This window comes from Balaenoptera borealis, assembly GCF_965194805.1.
Source record: "Balaenoptera borealis genome assembly, chromosome: 17".
Classification (NCBI taxonomy): Eukaryota; Metazoa; Chordata; class Mammalia; order Artiodactyla; family Balaenopteridae; genus Balaenoptera; species Balaenoptera borealis.
In genome coordinates this window covers 21,436,258-21,459,889 of record NC_138876.1, presented here as the reverse complement: position 1 = coordinate 21,459,889, position 23,632 = coordinate 21,436,258, and the positions used below count along the sequence as shown (strand labels likewise).

The window sequence follows — 23,632 nt, the reverse complement described above, 5'->3', positions numbered from 1 at the left end:
CACAGTATTTTGTAGGAAGAAAATATTTTATTGAGAAAAAAATACCATAGTGGGTAAAGAAGAATACATAGAACCAGAGAAACTGGGGTTAGAAGGGAATAAAATAAAAACATCACTTAGAATGATAAGAAAACAAACCATCTAAGGTGGGCGTCTAAACGTTATTCCTTAGCTACGGCAAGATTCTGGAAGCTGACCACCTATCAAGCTGGTAAGGGGAAAACTCCACTGTGCATTCTGTGGTGGGGGGAGGCCAGACTGTTGTACCAGGTTGTATTCCTAGTGGAAGGCAGGCATCAGTAAATACTAGTTGTGAGAATTTAAAAGAGAAAGAAAGTTAGACAAGAAAAAGATCAGGTGAACTAAATATAATAAAACCAAAGTCTTTTTTTCTGGGGAAGGAGCTCCTTAATAATTAAATTCACTGTGGACTCCGAAGTTGCAGGTGAAGCCAGAGGACACTCAGAGGAAATCAAATTAAATTTTTGCTGGAGAAAGAAAAAATGGAAGAACTAGACTGCCATCCTGAGGCAGAATGCTAGGAAACGGTGATTGGAGTATTGCTGGAGTGTTTGTAGCCCGATTTGGCACCTACTGTAGTATCGGAATACCCTTAAGCTGTTCTGTTTTCCTAAACAGTAGTTTTATAAAATTTACCTTAAAAACCAATGTGGTTACATGGTAAAAACTATACAAATGATACAGAAAAGTCTACATGATAATTTAAGGGTCTCTATTACTCCAAGTTTCCCTTACAAGAGGCAATTATTGTTTCCAGTTTATTGTACATCTTTTAAAAGAGATTCTATGCACCTATAATTAGTTATGTATTGCAAACATTCCTTTGAAACCATCAATGATGCCTACTGTTCTGTACTCTGACTTCTTTTCATTTAACAGTGTGTCTTGGAGCTCGTTTTCTTCCTTTTCTTGATTGCATCGTCTTTTACTAGATGAATATACCAGACCTCATTGAATCATTCTTATACTAATGCACATTTAGTTTACTTTCAGTATTTTGCTACCACAAGCAATGCTGCAATAGATATCTTTGTCCATAGATCACTGCACACACGGGCATAACTGTAGAAAAAATTTCTAGAAGTGGAAATATTAAAAGGCATATGAATTTAAATTTGTAGTAGTTGTAGTAAAACTGCACAACAGGGTGATGAAGCTATTCTATCAATCATGTTTGAGAATGATGGTCTACACCTTTGCCAACCTTAAATTACTTTGTCCCAATTGACCAGAATTATTTTCTTTCTGCATCTGCTGTATTTTTCAAGACAGTTTCCCTGTACAGTGAATCAAATGATCTTAAACTAAAAGACAGCAGGTTATTCGGTCACTGCAATCACTCCACCAGCATTTCGCTCTTGTGGTTGAAGGGATCTCTGAGGAAGCATTAGAAATCATTCTTGGCTTTCAGAACTTTCAAGCATGGTTGGAGAGTATTTGAAACTGCCATTGATGAAGACAAGGCAGTGGCAGCTAAAATAGTAGACAGATAAGCTAGAAGTGCACAGGTTGGGGAGACCTGGGGGAGTGATTCCAGAAATACTCATGGAGCATCTCACCTCTGACCTGGAACTCAATGAATAAATGAAGATTTATATGTTAATTATTCAGACAATCTTGTGCACTCATCATGAACCAGACCCTGTGCTGGATGCTGGGGCTAGAAGAGTGAACAAGATATATTTCCTGCCATCAGTTTACTTGCTCATCCTTTCAGCTTCTCTTAGGAGAGAGCATACTTGTTTTCTGATGTAACAGTGCTTAGTTATATCAATACATACTTTACATGTGTATGTTGTTTATTTACACATACATATTATGTTATTTATTTAGAAATATATGTTTTGTAGTATGCATTTTTATTTTTGTCTTTCTTAATAGATAAAACTATCCCAAATGGGCAAATATTTCTTAACACTTTTGCTACTTCTTTACTTCTACTCTACACATTTTATGGAGTTCAAGTCCTCTTTCACTCATGAACCTCTTTTGACATGTGCAACCACATTACAGTGTGTCCCAAACCTTATACAAACATGTGACACAACTGTCTTGAACACCTGCCTCCCCTGAGCTTTAATTTCAGAGGACAGGAGAAGACATCGTTGAGGTCTTAAACAATACTCTCTACCCAAGAGGTCCCTTAATAGCAATGGTTGTATTCCTAGTGGAAGGCAGGCATCAGTAAATATTAGCTGAATGAATACATTGACCCTACTCTGCTTTTGGCTCTCCTAATGACTTCTGAATGACTAGTATGTATATGACAGGTGCTTAGTAAATATTTACACTTTTTAAGTGTTGCCTGGAATATGGGGCAAAATGGTCTCCCATACCATTTTTTAATGGATTTTGGATTTCTTCTGACCTTTTCTGGACCTTACTAGATCTTTTGGTAAATTACTTTTTTTTTTTTTTTAATTTCCCCTGGGGAAGATGCTCCCTTTAGGTTATGATGCTGATATTTTTGCACCAACATCTGAAATTCAGGCTTTACAGTTTTTTTCCTATCACATGTAGCCTGGTATGCGCATTCACCCATGGACAGTAGACACACACACACACAAATCCCTTTCTGATCACTGCTGCGTGCCAAGCTCACGCCTTCTGAGGTCATTTTCCTGAGAGCTTGTAACTAATTCAAAACACAGAGGAGCTCTTAGATATCTTTTCATACAAGAGAAGGAAGCAATTTGTGACCTAACAAGAGGGTTAATACCAGCTGGTCATAGTTTAGTGAGTTTAATTAGTGGAATTTCTATATAATATCACCCCAAATGACTTCTGGCTTGGAACTGAACATGAGACTCCTTTTGGGTGAGCAAAATAAAACAGGCCATGCAAAGCTTTGCTCTGTCTAATCCTTGTGCCTGATGCACATGGGCTACAGTGACATTTCTGAGACTGATTTGTGCTTAGCTAAGATGAGCTTTTTAATAAAACTGCAAGATAAAATCGGCATTAGCTACTTTTAACAAGGAAGCAAGATACACAGTTGCAAAGTGAGAATGAAAAATGCCTAAGTAAAAGATCAAAGAATTCTTCCTTTTACACCTACCTCCTTCCCTGGGTTAAGTGATAATCTGTTTTAATTGCCTAGCAAGTACTGGCCCCAAATGGAAATGACATGGATATTTTCACAAACGTTATGAATTGGACTAATTTCAAATTTGTTTTAAGTCAAGTGCAAGCATTGACTTAATTGCCGGAAGCCCAGTCTGGTATAGGGTGAGTTAACCCTATGTTGAGCTAACCCCTTTCATTTCAAAGTGTGGTCCATGAACCTCCATCATCAGCATCATCTGGGAGCTTGTTAGGAATGCAGAGTCTTAGGCCCTACACACAGACCTAATGAATCAGAATATGCATTTAGCAAGACTCCCAAGCGATATCTATGCACGTGAAAATTGAGAATCACCGGCCCATAATGTTGCCTTTTTTTTTAAAGGGCTTTCTCCCATACGGTAACTGAAAGACCAGTTGCATGAATAACATAAACCAAGGACCAGATTTGAGAAGTTTACAGCCTTCCAGCCGCACAGAGAGGAATGCACAGATGCATGCTCCATTCCATGGTGCCAAGCTGAAAGGTTTGCCATTTGTTCTGCTGTTTCATTGCCCTCAAACTCTGCACTCAGCTTCTTGTGAGGTTTCCAAAACACAATGAATCCATGGAAAAATTAATAATGTAAAGGTTTTCTAAGGCTCTTGGCAGCAGAAGGAATTTCCTTCTGCTCATATTGAGGTGGGAGTGGAGGAGGAAGGAACTTTGACATATAACATCATAGCAGGGAATTCCTAAATATGTGTCCAGGCTTCCTCATTTCAGTCTGTTGAAAAGAAATTTGTGTGTGATGGTTCTAGGATTTGTCCTTAAGAATTTCTGACAGCTTAGTAGACAAGAGCCTCAATATTTTGAGCAAAGGACTTTTACATATCGTTTGCTTTATATCTTCAGTTTTGTGTGATTTAGCGAGAAGTGAGTTGCTTCTGCCATCTCCAATAAGATATATTTCAGTTAGTATCTTCGTCTCCTCCCGCTTTTAGTATTTTCATTTGGGAAGTAGACAGCTGAAATATTGGCCACTGAAGGAAAACAGATTTCCCAATGAATAGTTCTACACCATGAAAAAATGAGATTAGAGGGATGCCTAAACTAATTCCAGGTTATTACAATCTTCATCTCAAGCCTAATTCTCTGTAGTTTCACTCCTGGTTTACAGACAGAAATTTAAAGCCAGGACATTTTATCATCTGTATCATTTAGTCTCCCTTTGACTGAAGCTTTGCAATGTTCTCTTCAATTTCCATGAGAATGAATTTTACCTTTTAATACAGTCAAAGACAATTATGGTGTCTTTATGAAAAATGATGTCACTGGTACCAGCAATAAAATAACAATGTCCTAATGCTGAGAAATGTATTAATCATACCAGTCATCTTTCAGCTTTTCTGGTTTTGCTTCGGGAACTGCAGAAAACCTTAAGGTTTTTAATTTGTGAGCTATCTAGAAACATGGTGAGAACACTTGTCATCTTCCTTTGATTGAGTGCTCAGGAAATGGAGTAGAATTAAGTGACTATCCCACCAACAGGCAGAATTATTAGGCCAATGCATAAATCAGAAAGGATTTTGCAGACTCTCACACATATGTATGTATGAGGTGGGGTAGTGATTGGGAAAGGTATTCTCAGGTGCCCTCTGGTCTGTCTCCATGGAATCCGGTGCTGTTTCACTCCTTGATTTTGAAGTCCTTTGAATGTTGCCCTCTGGGAAACACTGAATTCCTGTTAAAGTGCTAGCCCAAAGTCCTCCTGGGATCAGGAAAAGGCCTGGGACCTCTCACGTTCTTAGGTGCAAATCTGTTCTTGTGATAAGGCTGCTGAGACTTGGAATAGGTTAAATAATTATAGATTTTTTTTCATATTAATCAGTCAATTTACAGAGTGGCCTTCTCTACACAAATCAACATATGGAGTATTTACTTCATGCCTAGACTCAAATAAGGAGCTTCCTGGATATCAAAAACACGTAACACAAAGCTTTCATTGAGTAGCTTATTTTTTGGTTGGGGAGAATATGCTTACGACAGGAAATAATTGGAGAATAAGCAGAATGTATAGTTTATACTTTCAGTTAGAATACAGCATTTTCTGGTATCCTAGCATAATTCATTTTAATCTAGTTGTGATTTTGGTTTCAGAAGTCATGGTCTCTGGGTACAGGCCCTTGGGGGTTGGCTTTCAGAGATGGAGAATCACTGTGGACTTCAATAGTGGGGAGAAACTTCTGGGCAAAGAGAGGACCTAAGCGCATTTGTGAGGCTGAGTGGGAATTGCATGAATAAAGAGACACCAGGGAAGTCATCCAAAATCAGGTGGTCAGAATAAGTCACAAAAGTGAGAGGAGGATGGCATATGTCTGGAAAAGTGAGACACATACCTGATAGGGAAGAAAAGTACCAACTGGGCAATAAAGGTGGAGGTAAAAATAGGGCCAGATTTTAGAACAAATCAACTGCCAAGCAGGGATATTTATTTGATCCTGTGAGCTATGATACTCAGACATTTTTTACCCTACAGAAAAATATAATACAGATGACATTGTGACACATTACCATGAGTTACTCAGAGATTTTCACAATTCTCTACACATTCTAATTATAATCCCCCCACTCAGCTGAAACAGTATATTGAAATTCAAGTGAAAGAGAGGTCTCAAAACCAACAATGGATCCATAGTTATGTTATATGAAAAAGTAAGTTCTTCACCATCCACTTATGCTAAAAACTTGCAAAAAAAGTGGGTATAGTGGGAACATACCTCAACATAATAAAGGCCATATATAGCAATCCCACAGCTAACATCACACTCAACAGTAAAAAACTTCAAGCTTTTCCTCTCAGGACCAAGATAAGGATGCTCACTCTTGCCACATTATTCAACATAGTATTGGAAGTCCTAGCTGGAGCAATTAGGCAAGAAAAAGAAATAAAAGGCATCAAAATTAGAAAGAGGTAAAAATGTCACTATTCACAGATGACATGATGTTACAGAATACCCTAAAGAATCCATCAAAAAACCATTAAAACTAATACATGAAATCAGATATGGGAACATATGTATATGTATAACTGATTCACTTTGTTATAAAGCAGAAACTAACACACCATTGTAAAGCAATTATACTCCAATAAAGATGTTAAAAAAAAAAGTAAAGTTGCAGAATACAAAATTAATATATATAAATTGGCTGCATTCCTCTACACTACTAATGAACTATCAGAAAGAGGAATTAAGAAAACAATTCAATCTACAGTTGCATCACAAAGAATAAAATACCTAGGAATAAATTTAACCAAGGAAATAAAAGACCCACACACTGAAAAGTAAAAGACATTAATGAAAGAAATTGAAGAATACCTAAATAAATGGAAAGATATTCTGTGCTCATGGATTGAAAGAATTAATATTGTTAAAATGTCATACTATCCAAAGCAATGTACTGATTTAATGCAATCCCTATCAAAATTCCAATGGCATTTTTCACAGAAATAGATTAAACAATCCTAAAATATGTATGGAACCATGAAATACCCCAAATGGCCAAAGCAAGCTCGAGAAAGAAGAACAAAGCCGGAGGCATTATGCCCCCTGATTTCAAACTATATTATGAAGCGATAGTAATAAAAACAGTATAGTATTGGCATAAAAACAGACACATAGATAAATGGAACAGAATAGACAGCCCAGAAATAAGCCCACACATATACGGTCAGTTAATTTATGATAAAGAAGCCAAGGATATACAATGGGAAAGGACAGTCTCTTCAATAAATGGTGTTGAGAAAACTGAATAGCCACATGCAAAAGAATGAAACTGGACCACTATCTTACACCATACACAAAAATTAACTCAAAATGGACTAAAGACATGAACATAAGACCTGAAACCATAAAACCCCTAGTAGAAAAACATAGGCAGTAATCTCCTTGACATAGGTCTTGGTAGTGATTTTTTTGAAGCTGACACCAAAAGCAAAATCCAGAAAAGCAAAAATAAACAAGTGGGACTATATCAAATTAAAAGCTTCTGCACAGCAAAGAAAACCATCAACAAAATGAAAAGACAACCTACTGAATGGGAGAAAATATTGCAAATCATATATCTGATACACTGAAAATATTTAAAGAACTCATAAAATTCAATAGCAAAAAAAACCAATCTAATTTAAAAAGATCAAGTAGACATATTTCCAAAGAAGGCATATAGATGGCCAACAGACACATGAAAAGATGATCAACATCACTAGTCATCAGGGAAATGCAAATCAAAACCACAATGAGATACCTCACACCTGTTAGAATGGCTATTATCAAAAAGACAACAAATAAAAAGTGTTGGTGAGGATGTGGAGAAAAGGGAACTCTCGTGCACTGTTGATGGGAATGTAAATTGGTGATCCACTATAGGAAACAGTACGTAGGTTCCTAAGAAAAATAAAAAGATAAAACTACCATTTGACCCATCAGTGTTACTTCTGAGATTTATCCAAAGAAAACAAAACACTAATTTGAGAACATACACGCACCACCATGTTCATTGCAGCACTATTTACAATAGCCAAGATATGGAAACAACCTAAGGGTTCGTTGATGGATGAATGGATGAAGAAAATGTCCTATCTATCTATCTATCTATCTATCTATCTATCTAATCTATCTACCTATACAATGAAATAGTACTCAGCCATAAAAAAGAATAAAATCTTGACGTTTCTGAAAACATGAATGGACCTTGGGGGCATTATGCTAAGTGAAATAAGTCAGACAGAGAAAGACAAATACTGTATTATCTTACTTATATGTGGAATTTAAACACACACACACACACACACACACACACACACACAAAACCCATAAAAAACAAAGAAAAAACAAGCTCATAGATACAAAGAACAGATTGGTGGTTGCCAGAGGTGGGGGTGGGTGAAATGGGTGAAGGGTTCAAAAGGTAAACACTTTCAGTTATAAAATAAATAAGTCATGGGCACAGGGAGATCAGCTCGGTGCTTTGTGACCACCTAGAGGGGTGGGATAGGGAGGAGGGGAGGGAGACACAAGAGGGAGGGGATATGGGGATATATGTATGCATATAGCTGATTCACTTTGTTATACAGCAGAAACTAACACAACATTGTAAAGCAATTATACTCCAATAAAGATGTTAAAAAAAATAAGTCATGGGGATGTAATGTACAGCATGGTGACTATAGTTAATAATACTGTATTGCATATTTGAAACTTTTAAGAGAGTAAAAAGAAGTTTTGTAACTACATAAGGTGAAGGATGTTAACTAGACTTGTGGTGATCATTTTGTAATGTATACAAACATTGAATCATTATGTTGTACACCTGAAACTAATATAATATATAATCTGTTAACTACCCCTCAATAGAAAAATAAGAAAAAACTGGAAAAAGAGGAATTAAAGACATTTATGAACACCTACCATGTGCCACATACAAATACTTGACTTACATTGCAGTTTTTGAAACAACAGTTTTATTAAAATATAATTCACATACCATAGTATTAACTTTTGAAAAGTGTACTATTGAGTGATTTTTAGTATATTCACAGTTGTGCAACATTTATCACTATCTAATTTTAGAACATTTTCATTACCTTCAAAAGAAACCTCATACTCTTTAGCAGTCACTTTCCACTTTCCCCAACATCTCAGCCCCTGGCAGCCACTAATTTACTTTCTGTCTCTATGATTTGCAGATTCTGGATATACCGTATAAAAGAAATCAAGCAAAATGTGACCTTCTGTTGACTGACTTCTTGAACTTAATATGGTGTTTTCAAGGTTCATCCATTTGTAGCATAGATATACATTATTTTTTAAACCCTACTACAATCTTATAAACTAGGCATACTTATCTGTTTTACTGATAAGGAAATTGAAAGCATAAATGCTTTGCCCAAGGACTCACAAAGTTAGCAGAGAAATATTCACACCTAGGCCTCTGTCTCATGGTTCAACCATTTCCACCATGCCACATTGATTCTCAAATGCCTCAAAGTTCTCCATATTTTTAAACTGAAAAATACGACACCTTGTAATACATCAGAACTAGCAAAATGATCTTTTTTCTTCCCGTCTCTATGCTCACTCAAGACGCACCTGCATCCAAGGGCAAGGGGACTGGTATCCTATTCCCATGGCTGCCACGACAACCCCACTACTTTTGAAATTGTGAGACAATTCAAACCCAGCAGAAGACTGTGGTGAACAGGCAGTGCCACGCTGTATTCTTTCAGACAAGAGGGTATTCTCTACTCAGACCAGCAAGCAGTTTAGAATAAAGCTCCAATAAGAAAACAACAATGAACAGAACCAGCCTTTAATTCACCAGTCACCACCAGGCAGCTGAAGTGTGAAGCCCACAAACACCATGAGTCTAAGCCACAAACACAATCAAGACTCCCTCATCCCACATCAGGATGCTCTACGCTAAAGGTGAGTTCCCAAATCTCATAGCCAGTACCTATATCCTTCATTCTCACAGCCCACTTACCTTCTTGTCTCCCATGTATCCTTCAGAAGCACCAAAGCCCTTGGTGGGTTTCCAACATAGCGTCCACATCCTCAGGATCCAGGCCAATGCAATCCACCACACTTGGACCTGTACAGCCCAGAGCCCCGATGCTGTGACCTTCATCTAGTTACAAGTATGCCTTGCGTTTCTTCTTAAGGACAATCATTTCAGGAAGGCGAACAGTAGATCCCTCCATGCTGGCAAAACAGGGTAAAAAAAATACATACGCTGAGACTTCTTAACTCTCAAAATTGGGAGTTGGCCCCTTATTATTACGCACTTTAACAGTTTATTGCTTTTCAAATGGTCTGACAACTCTGCCTGAGGTTTGAAACCAGCAAAGTTGGCCGATGCTATGGCTGGGCAGACATCAAGGGGAAAGGAGACTGGATCCTTCAAAACAAGCAGCAGAACACAAGTGATCTTAATTCACCACAGAAGGATAAATGTCACAGCAGATTCTCCTAGAGCTTGTAATTAGAGGCAACATTAGGCTTTGCATCACATTACGTTCGTTATTAAAATTACACAAAAGAATAAAACGATTAGGAGGTAAGAGAATAAGCATGAGGGCTGCAAATAGGTTACCAAAATAAAATATTTCTTAAAATTAAGAAAGTAAGTTCACGAATTTTAGTATGCTTTTAATTCTACAGTTATTTAATTCAATAAATATTGATTAAGCACCTTCATGCTAAGGGCTGTAGGGTAAACTAAGCCAGATGGAGATGTGGCTCTTGAGGAGCTTATAGTCTTTGGTAGGGGAGGGGGTAGAATACTGATTCATCAACCTGAGGTTATTCCGTAATGCTAGAAGGACTGTAATGATGAAAGTTTAGGCTGGTACGGGAACCATGGGAAGGCCATTTCATGTGGACTTGGCCTTGACAACTGACATACTTACCAAAGGAAGTGACACTTAGATTGAGAACTAGAGAAGGTAGTGACATTAGCCAAGTAAAGAGAGGGGGCAGGAGTGCTTTCAGCAGAGTGTAACTGCACACACACAAAGTTCTGGAAGCTAGAGAGAGCCATGTCCAAGGATTCTTCATTGTTTTGGGGGCTGCTGTCATAAGCACGGGGAGTCAGTATGGAAGGAAGACCATGAGAACAGTAATACTGTTTATTTATTGAACAAATAACCAAATACACATTTGAGGCTGTGTATCTTCATTAAGTGATGTTATTACTTGAAAAATGACAATGAACATTCTAGTAATAGGACCTTGAAGCCAAAGGGCAAATTTATCACCTTTTAAAATATGCCAACTAGTCCTGAGAGGAAGGTAACAGCAGGTGACTCTTGTTCAATAAACAAACAATTAGGTTTGGACTAGAAAGCTAAAACCTCCCTAGGGGAAGAGGACCGCTCCCTGGAGGCCTGTCAGCGGGTTAACGTAGCACAAGCATTGCTCCTGACAATACTGAGAGTGGTTTTCAGAGAACAGGTTTGTCTTTGGGGTATAATTATTTGGCCTACTTAATAGAAGTCTCAAGCAGGTCAACCCTTGAAATAGGGCTCTCTCCTCTTTTTAGCAGAGCTTGAACAAAAGGAAACTTAAAATCAGTTAGAGGGAAGGAGGAAACATATTTCTGTCCTTCTGGAGACAAAAGATGAAATACAATTGGTTAAAATTCAAGGGGAATAAAAACCTCTTGGGGCGGAGGGGTTTTGCTGCCCTCAAGTAGAGCCTTTGCTTCCAACGCAGGCTTGTGCTGCCATCGCGTGTTGGAAAGGCTCACTCCACCTCAGCACCAGCTGGTAATTGTCTGGTTTCTGACTGCGCTCCTTATGGCTCCGTCAGCAAGATTCATTAAACAAGTACGAGGCACAGAATCCAACAGGGGATTTAACACTTCATGGCCTGCCAGGAATTAAATTCCCTACTGACAATATTCCCTTCTTCATCCTCTTTCTTCTTGAAAAAGCAGAATTTCATTCTTTTAGCAGCCTGATTGGAAGCCAGCCCAGCCGTGATGAAGCCACAATTTGACCTTTTAAAGCATGCTGGAGGGTGGTAGTTTGGACCATTAACTTCCCCCCTTAGGAAGGCCCTAGTGTTTTGCCTGCAGGGACCTCTTGAGGGTGTTTTTTTACAGCCTGAATGCAGGAAAGCTGAAATGCTCTATCAATAAAGTCCTGCAAGAATATTTCCATTTGTCTCCCCACCAAGCTCACCTTTTATTTTCCCCATCTTATCTTTGAAAGATTTTCACCTATCCACCAAATTAGCTTTATTTAATCAAAAGATTCATTGATTGCCTGTCTGGTATTAATCAAAGAGGTCCCTGTTGCCAAGTCAGGTTTCTAGTTACTTGGGAATGACAAACACAGCCAGCCTGGGTTAATATCTATTTCAGGCCAAAGAGAAGAGGTTTGATGTTCTGGCAGCCTGTGCAGTCTTACTGTGGATAAACAGGCAGGATCTGTTAGGCTGCAGAGATACTGAGAACAGGCCATCCTCTCCCACTGGCATCTTTGAAGAACCAGGTTGGAGTGCCTGACCAGGTGAGTGGACTCCAGGCCTCCGCCGGGTAAGAACATGACACCTACTCTGCTGTTAGCGGCAGTTCTTTGAAAACATGCCTAATGTGGAGCGTGAAACGAATCAACATTCACGAGACAAGCCATCTGTTTGTTTAACATTTGGACATAAATGTGAACCTGAGCTTGCAGACCTCTTCAGACCAGCCAGTTGCCCCAAGATCTCTGACACTGTCTCTTTGTGCATCTCGGTCTTCACCCTTCTTTAAGAGAGACTGAGCAGACTTTCCTCCACTTTTCTCCTTTTTTTTTTAAGCTGAAAGAGGAAAATGACCCACAGATTTAAAGCTCGTTTACTCTGAGCTGTCAACATCCTTGTGCCAGATGATGGTATATGAGGAAGTCTAAGGAATGAGCAGGAGAAAAGAAACACATTTCATGAGCCACGGAGGGCAGGACCAGCGGAAGATGTTGTGAAGGTCCGTCTCCAAGTCTGAGCATGTGGGCCGACATAAAAGAAAGAGCGATTTCAGACCTGAAAATCTGGTAGTTTACTCTGGGCTCTGGGGCTGATGCTGGAGCTCACTGGGCTCAGCTGCTCAGAATTAAGAGAGGGCAGCCCCTTCCAGGAACATCTGATGAGCCTTGCACTAATTCCCTAAATATCTCCCTCACCGTGACAGTCACTCCTGTGTGTCTTGTCTTTCTCTCCCATGCCTAGATAAATGCAAAAATAGTATTTGGGAAGGATACAATTTAAGGCCTCAGTATAAATATGGCAGATATGATGTAACTGCAACATAGTAGGTGGTCAAGAATTATTTAACTCATTACATAAATTAATGGATAAATGACGAGACAAATAACCGGATAAGTAAATAAGACAAGGGAACTAACACGTATTGAGTGCCTAATCAGACCTCGTTTGTTCCACCCAAGTTATCTCACTAAAAAGGAGGCTGTTCTAAGGATTCCCATGGACTGGAAATGGAATCAGAACAGAAAGCTCAAGAACTGAGAGAAAATTGTACCTTTTTCTGCATATCTGCTTTGTTCTCCTTTTTATATAGAGGTCTTAGTCTCCACTCCTAAATTTTCTACTTGCTCATAAAGTATGCCTACCCATGATTTTGGCATGTCATACCACCAAAACGGCCATCTTGCTCTTTTTTTTATCTTCTCCTTCGTTGTTAACTATTTCAGCCTCCTCTTTTTCTATCTAAAATCCAGAAAGAAGAATTTGATCAGCCCAACTTGCTCATTTGTTTGTTTGTTTTTGAGCCAGGCCAGTTGGCTGTGGCTGCTGACTGGTCTGTGCGTTGTCTGCTCTGGGGTCAGGTGACTACCTTGGTCCAATCACTGTGGCTGAGTAGAAGGTGGGATCCCAGAGCACCAACATGGACATTACACAGCAGAGACTACAGGGACCCAATTTCCCTTTGGTAGGGCTGTGGGAGGATAGGTACTTTAAGCATGTCTGGAAAACTCCTAGATGCCAAGTTCTGGTGAAATTACTCTCCTAAGTATTAACATATTTAATCTTCACAATGATCTTATGAGTGTAGCCGAGTTTGCTCTGCTTTACAGATGAGGAAAGCAAGGCTCAGCTAAGTGAAGTAACCTGCTTGAGACCAGAAGGCTATTAAGTGACAGGTCCTGGATTTGATCCAAAGCTCAAACTCTATTCCCTAATTACTCCCTAAACAGAGGGAATGGTATGAAAATAATATTTATTTATTTATTTTAAAAAATCTTTATTGGAGTATAATTGCTTTACATTGTTGTGTTAGTGTCTTCTGCATAACAAAGTGAATCAGCTATATGTATACATATATCCCCATATCCCCTCCCTCTTGCGTCTTCCTCCCCCCCTCCCTATCCCATCCCTCTAGGTGGTCACAAAGCACCGAGCTGATCTCCCTGTGCTATGCGGCTGCTTCCCACTAGCTATCGGTTTTACATTTGGGACTGTATATATGTCAATGCCACTCTCTCACTTCGTCCCAGCTTACCCTTTCCCCTCCCCGTGTCCTCAAGTCCATTCTATACGTCTGCATCTTTATTCATGTCCTGCCCCTAGGTTCTTCAGAAACATTTTTTTGTTTTAGATTCCATATATATGTGTATTTGTTTTTCTCTTTCTTCCATGTCCTGGCTGTTGTAAATAGTGCTGCAATGAACATTGTGGTACATGACTCTTTTTTTTTTTAACATCTTTATTGGAGTATAATTGCTTTACAATGGTGTGTTATTTTCTGCTTTATAACAAAGTGAATCAGTTATACATATACATATGTTCCCATATCTCTTCCCTCTTGCATCTCCCTCCCTCCCACCCTCCCTATCCCACCCCTTTAGGTGGTCACAAAGCACCGAGCTGAGCTGATCTCCCCATGTGATGCAGCTGCTTCCCAGTAGCTATCTATTTAACATTTGGTAGTGTATATATGTCCATGCCACTCTCTCACTTTGTCACAGCTTACCCTTCCCCCTCCCCATATCCTCAAGTCCATTCCCTAGTAGGTCTGTCTCTTTATTCCCATCTTGCCCCTAGGTTCTTCATGACCTTTTTTTTTTTTCTCTTAGATTCCATATATATGTGTTAGCATATGGCATTTGTTTTTCTCTTTCTAACTTACTTCACTCTGTATGACAGACTCTAGGTCCATCCACCTCACTACAAATAACTCAATTTTGTTTCTTTTTATGGCTGAGCAATATTCCATTGTATATATGTGCCACATCTTCTTTACCCATTCAGCTGTTGATGGACACTTAGGTTGCTTCCATGTCCTGGCTATTGTAAATAGAGCTGCAATGAACATTGTGGTACATGTCTCTTTTTGAATTATGGTTTTCTGAGAGTATATGCCCAGTAGTGGGATTGCTGGGTTGTATGGTAGTTCTATTTTTAGTTTTTTAAGGAACCTCCATACTGTTCTCCATAGTGGTTGTATCAATTTACATTCCCACCAACAGTGCAAGAGGGTTCCCTTTTCTCCACACCCTCTCCAGCATTTCTTGTTTGTAGATTTTTTGATGATGGCCATTCTGACTGGTGTGAGGTGATACCTCACTGTAGTTTTGATTTGCATTTCTCTAATGATTAGTGATGTTGAGCATCCTTTGTTGACAATCTGTATATCTTCTTTAGAGAAATGTCTACTTAGGTCTTCTGCCCATTTTTGGATTGAGTTGTTTGTTTTTTTGATATTGAGCTGCATGAGCTGCTTGTATATTTTGGAGATTAATCCTTTGTCAGTTGCTTCATTTGCAAATATTTTCTCCCATTCTGAGGGCTGTCTTTTCGTCTTGTTTATGGTTTCCTTGGCTGTGCAAAAGCTTTTAAGTTTCATTAGGTCCCATTTGTTTATTTTTGTTTTTATTTCCATTTCTCTAGGAGGTGAGTTAAAAAGGACCTTGCTATAATTTATGTCATACAGTGTTCTGCCTATGTTTACCTCTAAGAGTTTTATAGTGTCTGGCCTTACATTAGGTCTTTAATCCATTCTGAGTTTATTTTTGTATGGTGTTAGGGAGTGTTCTAATTTCATTCTTTTACATGTAGCTGTCCAGTTTTCCCAGCACCACTTATTGAAGAGGCTGTCTTTTCTCCATTGTATATTCTTGCCTCCTTTATCAAAGATAAGGTGACCAAATGTGCATGGGTTTATCTCTGGGCTTTCTATCCTGTTCCGTTGATCTATATTTCTGTTTTTGTGCCAGTACCATACTGTCTTGATTACTGTAGATTTGTAGTATAGCCTGAAGTCAGGGAGCCTGATTCCTCCAGCTCCGTTTTTCTTTCTCAATATTGCTTTGGCTATTCAGGGTCTTTTGTGTTTCCAAATAAATTGTGAAATTTTTTGTTCTAATTCTGTGAAAAATGCCATTGGTAGTTTGATAGGGATTGCATTGAATCTGTAGATTGCTTTGGGTAGTATAGTCATTTTCACAATGTTGATTCTTCCAATCCAAGAACATGGTAAATCTCTCCATCTGTTTGTATCATCTTTAATTTCTTTCATCAGTGTCTTACAGTTTTTTGCATACAGGTCTTTTGTCCCCTTCGGTAGGTTTATGCCTAGGTGTTTTATTTTTCTTCTTGCAATGGTAAATGGGAGTGTTTCCTTCATTTCTCTTTCTGATTCTTCATCATTAGTGTATAGGAATGCAAGGGATTTCTGTGCATTAATTTTGTATCCTGCTACTTTACCAAATTCATTGATTAGCTCTAGTAGTTTTCTGGTAGCATCTTTAGGATTCTCTGTGTATAGTATCATGTCATCTGCAAACAGTGACAGCTTTACTTCTTCTTTCCGATTTGGATTCCTTTTATTTCTTTTTCTTCTCTGATTGCTGTGGCTAACACTTCCAAAACTATGTTGAATAATAGTGGTGTGAGTGGGCAATCTTGTCTTGTTCCTGATCTTAGGGGAAATGGTTTCAGTTTTTCACCACTGAGAACGATGTTGGTTGTGGGTCTGTCATATATGGCCTTTATTATGTTAAGTTCCCTCTATGCCTACCTTCTGGAGGGTTTTTATCATAAATGGGTGTTGATTTTGTCAAAAGCTTTTTCTGCATCTATTGAGATGATCATATGGTTTTTATCCTTCAGTTTGTTAATATCATGTATCACATTGATTGATTTGCATATATTGAAGAATCCTTGCATTCCTGGGATAAAGCCCTCTTAATCATGGTGTATGATCCTTTTAATGTGCTATTGGATTCTGTTTGCTAGTATTTTGTTGAGGATTTTTGCATCTATGTTCAGCAGTGATATTTGCTTGTAGTCTTCTTTCTTTGTGACATCTTTGTCTGGTTTTGGTATCAGGGTGATGGTGGCCTCATAGAATGAGTTTGGGAGTGTTCCTCCCTCTGCTATATTTTGGAAGAGTTTGAGAAGGATAGGTGTTAGCTCTTCTTAAATGTTTGATAGAATTCGCCTGTGAAGCCATCTGGTCCTGGGCTTTTGTTTGTTGGAAGAATTTTAATCACAGTTTCAATTTCAGTGCTTGTGATTGGTCTGTTTATATTTTCTATTTCTTCCTGGTTCAGTCTTGGAAGGTGTGGTATTCTAAAAATTTGTCCATTTCTTCCAGGTTGTTCATTTTATTGGCATATAGTTGCTTGTAGTAATCTCTCATGATCCTTTGTATTTCTGCAGTGTCAGTTGTTACTTCTCCTTTTTCATTTCTAATTCTATTGATTTGAGTCTTCTCCCCTTTTTTCTTGATGAGTCTGGCTAATGGTTTATCAATTTTGTTTATCTTCTCAAAGAACCAGCTTTTAGTTTTATTGATCTTTCTTATCGTTTGCTTCATTTCTTTTTCATTTATTTCTGATCTGATCTTTATGATTTCTTTCCATCTGCTAACTTTGGGGCTTTTTTGTTTGTCTTTCTCTAATTGCTTTAGGTGTAAGGTTAAGTTGTTTATTTGAGATGTTTCTTGTTCCTTGAGGTAGCATTGTATTGCTATAAACTTCCCTCTTAGAACTGCTTTTGCTGCATCCCATAGGTTTTGGGTCGTCGTGTTTTCATTGTCATTTGTTTCTAGGAATTTTTTGATTTCCTCTTTGTTTTCATCAGTGATCGCTTGGTTATTTAGTAGCGTATTGTTTAGCCTGCATGTGTTTGTATTTTTTACAGATTTTTTCCTGTTATTGATATCTAGTCTCATAGTGTTGTGGTCGGAAAAGATACTTGATACACTTTCAGTTTTCTTATATTTACCAAAGCTTGATGTGTGACCCAAGATATGATCTGTCCTGGAGAATATTCCATGAGCACTTGAGAAGAAAGTGTATTCTGTTGTTTTCGGATGGAATGTCCTATAAATATCAATTAAGTCCATGTTGTTTAATGTGTCATTGAAAGCTTGTGTGTCCTTATTTATTTTCATTTTGGTTGATCTGTCCATTGGTGAAAGTGGGGTGTTAAAAGTCCCCTACTATTATTGTGTTACTGTTGATTTCCCCTTTTATGGCTCTTAGCATTTGCCTTATGCATTGAGGTGCTCTTATGTTGGGTGCATAAATATTTATAATTGTTATATCTTCTTCTTGGATTTTCCCTGGATCATTATGTAGTGTCCTTCTTTGTCTCTTGGAATAGTCTTTGTTTTAAAGTCTATTTTGTCTGATATGAGAATTATGACTCCAGCTTTCTTTTGATTTCCATTGGCTTGGAATATCTTTTTCCATCCCCTCACTTTCAGTCTGTATGTGTCCCTAGGTCTGAAGTGGGTCTCTTGTAGACAGCATATATGCGGGTGTTGTTTTTGTATCCATTCAGCCAGTCTATGTCTTTTGCTTGGAGCATCTAATCCATTTACATTTAAGTTAATTATCGAGATATATGTTCCTATTATCATTTTCTTAATTGTTTTGGGTTTGTTTTTGTAGGTCTTTTCCTTCTCTTGTGTTTCCTGCCTGGAGAAGTTCCTTTAGCATTTGTTGTAAAGCTGGCTTGGTGGTGCTGAATTCTCTTAGCTTTTGCTTGTCTGTAAAGGTTTTAATTTCTCCGTTGCATCTGAATGAGATCCTTGCTTGGTAGAGTCATCTGGGTTGTAGGTTTTCCCCTTTCATCACTTTGAATATATCCTGCCACTCCCTTGTGGTTTGCAGAGTTTCTGCTGAAAGATCAGCTGTTAACCTTATGGGGATTCTCTTGTATGTTATTTGTTGCTTCTCCCTTGCTGCTTTTAATATTTTTTGTTTGTATTTAATTTTTGATAGTTTTTTAATATGTGTCTTGGCATGTTTCTCCTTGGATTTAATCTGTATGGGACTCTCTGCACTTCCTGGACGTGATTGACTATTTCCTTTCCCATATTAGGGAAGTTTTCAACTATAATCTATTCAAATATTTTCTCAGTCCCTTTCTTTTTCTCTTCTTCTTCTGGGACCCCTATAAGCTGAATGTTGGTGCCTTTAATGTAGTCCCAGAGGTCTCTGAGACTGTCCTCAATTCTTTTCATTCTTTTTTCTTTATTCTCCTCTGTGGTAGTTATTTCCACTATTTTATCTTCCAGGTCACTTATCCGTTCTTCTGCCTCAGTTATTCTGCTATTGATTCCTTCTAGAGAATTTTTAATTTCATTTATTGTGTTGGTCATCATTGTTTGTTTGCTCTTTAGTTCTTCTAGGTCTTTGTTAAATGTTTCTTGTATTTTCTCCATTCTATTTCCAAGATTTTGGATCATCTTTACAATTATTACTCTGAATTCTTTTTCAGGCAGACTGCCTATTTCCTCTTCATTTGTTTGGTCTGGTGGGTTTTTACCTTGCTCCTTCATCTGCTGTGTATTTCTCTGTCTTCTCATTTTGCTTAACTTACTGTGTTTGGGGTCTCCTTTACACAGGCTGCAGGTTCGTAGTTCCCGTTGTTTTTGGTGTCTGCCCCCAGTGGGTAAGGTTGGTTCAGTGGGTTGTGTAGGCTTCCTGGTGGAGGGCACTGGTGCCTGTGTTCTGGTGGATGAGGCTGGATCTTGTCTTTCTGGTGGGCAGGACTGCATCCAGTGGTGTGTTTTGGGGTGTCTGTGAACTTATTATGATTTTAGGCAGCTAATGGGTGTGGTTGTGTTCCTGTCTTGCTAGTTATTTGGCATGGGGTGTCCAGCACTGGAGCTTGCTGGTCGTTGAGTGGAGCTGGGTCTTAGCATTGAGATGGCAATCCCTGGGAGAGCTCTTGCCAATTGATATTACATGGGGCCGGGAGGTCTCTGGTGGTCCACTGTCCTGAACTTGGCTCTCCCACCTCAGAGACTCAGGCCTGACACCTGGCTGGAGCACCAAGACACTGTCAGATACACGGCCAGGTATGTGGGGAGTTTCTTGCCTTTTGGGAAGTCTGAGGTCTTCTGCCAGCATTCAGTAGGTGTTCTGTAGGAGTTGTTCCACGTGTAGATGTATTTTTGATGTATTTGTGGGGAGGAAGGTGATCTCCACATCTTACTCCTCTGCCATCTTGAAGGCTCTCCTGAAAATAATATTTATAAAAATGCTTTTGGGTCTCAGGTAGTCCAGGAGGTTCAGAAGCTGAAAGCCCTGCTGATAAGTGTGAGTTGGCACAGTTTCAGGGTGACTGACATCAGTTCCGAAGCCCAACAAGTAGGATGACCTTGGAAAGTAGTGCATATGGTCCCTCACTATCTTTATGGCTAGGAAGTCAAAAAGATCAGGATATGAGACTGGATCTGCTGGCCACAGATCGTTAGAGCTCATGTGACCTTGGTAGATCATTCTCTCCCAAGGGCGGTCATATTGAATATGTTCAGTGTGATTGACCAGGATGGAAAGAATTGATTGCATGTGTTCATCAGATTTGCTGTCAGGAGGCGAGTAAATGGATGATTATTGGAACAAGGATCAGATGGCTGGGTTAGGGGGGCGGTTGGGGTGGAGGTGGAGGGAGAGAAACGAAGACTAGAAAAACATCAAGATATTTTCTTTTCTCATGCTCTCCTCCTATATCCCTAAAGTTTTATTTCAAGTGCTTTAATTGCCATAATTGTTGAAAAATGCATCTTTATGTACCTACTGTGGTAACACTTTATGCTTCCCATCCTTCTGTTTAATTGCCTCATTTATCACTAGATCCAGCTGATTGTGATTATTTTCAATGTCTTTAAAACAGTCCGACCTTATTCTTCCTTTCTTTTTCTATCTGGTTTAGTAGGATGGCTCATCAGATAATAAATATTTGGACAAAAATGCTGACCATTCTGTCCCTACTGCCTGGTAAAGTGCCTGGCATGGGTGCTCAACAAATATCTGTTGAATGAAGGAATGCAATAAATCTTCACCTAAAACCATAGTGTTCATTGCTAAAAATAAGACTGGGTTATTCTAAGATCATTGCCCTTGTAACATTTCCTACTGGATTAAAATACAATCTCAGTTCCATTTCTTTTATAGAGTGAACATGAGCATAGCAAAAAGAGAAATAAACCTTGATCCTAATGTGCTGCCTTCATGGCTATAGTTAAATTCCCACTGATGTGGACCTTACTGAAAATTTTAAAAGGGGGCTTTTATTTACTTTTTGGCCGCACTGCATGGCATGTGGGATCTTAGTTCCCAACCAGGAATCAAATCCGTGCCCCCTGTTGTGGAAGCGCAGATTCCTAACCACTGGACGGCCAGGGTATTCCCCTAAAAGGGGGCTTTTAGAAACATATGTCTTAATTTAAAAGACTGGAGATTTTTACCTATTAGTATCATATTAGATAGCTTCACAGAATTTTAGGGTGGGTTAAATAAGATGAAAATGAGGGCTTTGTAAACTAGAAGTCACTAAGCAAATGTAGGGTATTAACAATATCAGTGATAATGACAATTGCAACTCGGGAGATCTTTGGTGTGTGTAGGGTTTCTCTGCACTCCTTAAATGAAAATACATAAAGCTGTATTTCTATTCTTTCTACCTTACATCAGCCTTTAATTGTGCCCTAGCTCTCCTTGTGGTCACTACATAATGCTTTCCACACATTAGACACTTGTGACATGAAATTCTCCCAATAACCTTCTGAAGTAGGTATGTATATAGTTACAGAAACAAATGAAGAGATTATTTAACTTTCCTAAGGTTGCAAATAGTATGTTCTATTGGCTTTTAGAAGCTAGGTTACCATCTGGGTGATAATAATACCTGAATAAACCCTGTAGTCAAGCCTCTAAAATACCCCCCTTCTATCCAGGGAGGTCCCAGCTACAATCATTGCAATTTGGAGGCTGCAAAGTTCCACTTATCATTTTAGAGCCCTCAGGAATACATCAGTTGCTTGGAAGCTCTGAAAATGTTTTTACAAATTGCCATCTTCTTTACCTACGGTCTGATGTGTGTTTCCAAGTGGGCACTGTGCCTTTCTCCTTTTGAAAACACTGAATAAATCCTTTGAATCACTTCATGAAATGACAGGTCTCTTGATCAGAATTAGCAAGAACCCACCTGCCCCATTAGAAAATGGCTTTTCCAAAAGTGAGAGCTGATGTATAGCTGCTCACGAGAATGGCCCACAGTGATTAAGAAGAATGAGTCCATCGTCACTCACAGAGGTAGCATTGTGTGGCAATCCCTACAAGCTTCCTTGCCCGCTCTGCAAAACAATCTTCATGATATATTGGGATGTTTCACATGGGATCTATTTTAAAGTGCTTGAAGTGACCCTGGCTTGTGTGTTTTTTTTTCCTTGGGCACTGTATTTTTTTAGTTCAGTATTTCTGTACTGAGAATGAGTGAAAATGTCAGGACCTTGCACAAACTGTACTGACTTGACCCTTGGAAGGCAACAGCATGCTTTCTTCCACGTCATTACTTTTCATTACACTCCCTGACACATCTCTGCAAAGGAGGGAGACAGGAAGCACGGTGCACAGCTTGTCCCCTGGCTGAACGAGTCTGTGGCTTGACCCTGCTTTATCTTTGTCTGGGTGTGTTCAACAACCGCTCCTCCTCTTAGGCAGGTTCAATGATGGATTTGCACTCAATGGAGGAGCAACCTTGGTGGTGGCCAGCAGTTCTCTAAGAGCTAGGGTGCAATTAATCGTGCAAATGAGGGAGGGCAAGAGCTTGGATGAATGGAAACCCATTTTGGGAGTCTCCTCCTCCACCACTGATTTCTTACCAGACAGGTTGACCAACAGCCAAACAGAGAGACTGGGGTTTTACCTGCTGTTCCACCCACCCCTTCTTAAAAGGCTAATGAAGTCATAGGTCTATGAGGGAATTGGGAGGAAAAGGGGTTCAGTGGTCAGACCTGAATGATAGAGATTCTAGTCAATCCCTGCAGACAGGTTGTGGCATGACCTTGGGTGAGTTACCTGCACTCATTTTGCTCAGTCTTCTCCTCTGTGAAATGGGACTAAAATTACTGATGAATTTGGGTTCTGATACCCACTGATCATAGTGGATGCACGAGTCAGAGAAAAGACACAGTATTCTTGCTAAATCTGATCTCAGTGTGGCCAGAGCACAATTTAAAAAGATAATTTAATATAAAAGTAGAGACAAAAAGAGGGAGAGTGGTCTGGGATTTTTAGGATGAAACAGGAGCACAGAGGAAGGGACAGATTATGAAGTTGATTATTATAGTTTTATGATTTTGTTAAGATTATACTAACTTTTTGCAACAGTAGTTCTCAGTGGATATGGTGCCACCCCCTAAAGAGTGTTTTTGAAATTTATGGAACTGTTTTGGTTACTACAACAATTAGGGAAGCTCTTAGTGGATCAGGGCAGAAATACTAGAAGTCTTGTGATGTGTGTTATAGTCCTGCCCCAAACGAATTATCCCATACCCGTCTAACTTTTGAATGTCTACCTAGACATTTATTAGATAAAGAAGGCCTATTTATCATTATCTAAGCCTAGCAACTAACTTATTTTTTTGTCAGCATGACAATTTTTTGCATACTTTTAAAATACACTGAATTTTCCAAGAATTCAGCATGAGTTATAATTCAACTGTATAAACTGAGAGAACATTATATTTCCTCTTTTCATAACA

At 38.9% G+C, this 23,632-nt stretch overlaps 1 long non-coding RNA gene across 1 annotated transcript in view; it reads right to left on the bottom strand.

Moving 5' to 3' along the window:
* Positions 1 to 23,632, bottom strand: part of LOC309615152 — a 194,331-nt gene that overhangs the window by 60,889 nt on the left and 109,810 nt on the right. Inside the window, exon 2 of the long non-coding RNA XR_014236544.1 lies at positions 9,611 to 9,828. This is a non-coding gene — a long non-coding RNA (uncharacterized lncRNA). The remainder of the gene's footprint in view (positions 1 to 9,610; positions 9,829 to 23,632) is intronic.